Raw genomic sequence first — 1,645 nt, 5'->3', positions numbered from 1 at the left:
AGACTATAGACTAGACTATAGACTAGACTATAGACTAGACTATAGACTAGACTATAGACTAAACTATAGACTAGACTATAGACTAGACTATAGACTAGACTGTAGACTGGACTATAGACTATACTCTATAGTCTATAGTCTTGACTATACTCTCAGTGAGCGTTTATATTAATTTCGCAACTAAAAATTATATAAATTCAAAAACAAAAACTTTTATTCTTTATGAACTAATTTAAGAAAACTTAAACTATTTTGAACTATAGACAATTGCAATAAGTAATGCCAAACATATACCCTACCTAGCAATATCCATTCAGTTTTTTCACCGATAACGCTGTTCCTTAATAGTTATTTTGAACCTAGACATAAATATTTAAACTTGTTTTATAACTGTTATCGTTTGTCGTTTAAACTTATGTACAAACACACACTCTTACATGCATTTATGTTGCAGCTATGGGCAATTTTTCCAAAATATAGTTGTATGGGATTCAAATGTTCTTACATATTTTTTGTAGTACAATGTTTATTAATATGAAGCTGTTGTGTATATTAGAGAATATTATTGGTAGTTAATAATATTGTGTAATATTATAGTTATGTTGCACATTACTGAGTTTAAATGCATTCTATATATTTACAGTTGTATTAGTACGATACAAAACAGGATACACGATTAGTTTATATTGCTTTCCAAGCAATATAAAATGATTGCATTGAACTTTTCATTCTTTCAACTCATAAGAGTATAATGTATAGGGTAAGAATATTTACACACATACATACATAAATAAATATGTATGTATATATATGTATTTAAAAATGTAAGTATATTTGTGCTGCAAGTATTTGCTACATGTACAAGTCATATTCTTTAGCACACCTTCACGTAATAGCAACTAAAGTAAACATTAAATAATACTACTATTGCTTGCTATGACTAACTTTAGTATAAGTACAAATACATACATATGTACAAGTACAATTATGTATGAAAGAATGTTTAAGTAAGTATTTAAACCAACCATATACGATAAAACGTGTACCGGAAACTATTTTTATAGAAAAGTTAAGAAAACTATAGCAAATATCCATGTACATTGTACATCTAAGAAATGAGATACATTTCTGTGCAACTTGTATTTGTGCGAGTAAACATGTATATAAAACTAAATGTTAAAAATAACGTTTAGCTAAACTAAAGTTTTTCTGTATGAGATTATGAGTGTTGTTGGTTTGTAGAGTAAATAGTTGTTGATGGTGATGCACCTAGGTCACATTAACTTATCTTCTAAAGCGTTTTGTATGGTATAGGAAGAAAAAAATCAACAACCTGACATTAAACCCAATACAAAGATATGACGACAATATTGTACATGCTTTTTCATAGTCCTATAAACAGATGAGAGAATGAAAGTAGTTTTAACTAGTACTAAAAATGAACTAGAACTGAACTAGAACCCAACTAGATCTGGACTAGAACTGAACTAGAACTGAACTAGAACTGAACTAGAACTGAACTAGAACCCAACTAGATCTGGACTAGAACTGAACTAGAACTGAACTAGAACTGAACTAGAACTGAACTAGAACTGAACTAGAACTGAACTAGAACTGAACTAGAACTGAACTAGAACTGAACTAG

The sequence above is a fragment of the Lucilia cuprina genome, chromosome 6 (assembly GCF_022045245.1).
Source record: "Lucilia cuprina isolate Lc7/37 chromosome 6, ASM2204524v1, whole genome shotgun sequence".
In the NCBI taxonomy this organism is placed as follows: Eukaryota; Metazoa; Arthropoda; class Insecta; order Diptera; family Calliphoridae; genus Lucilia; species Lucilia cuprina.
The sequence above is the reverse complement of the archived record's forward strand: the minus strand, read 5'-3'. Positions refer to the sequence as shown.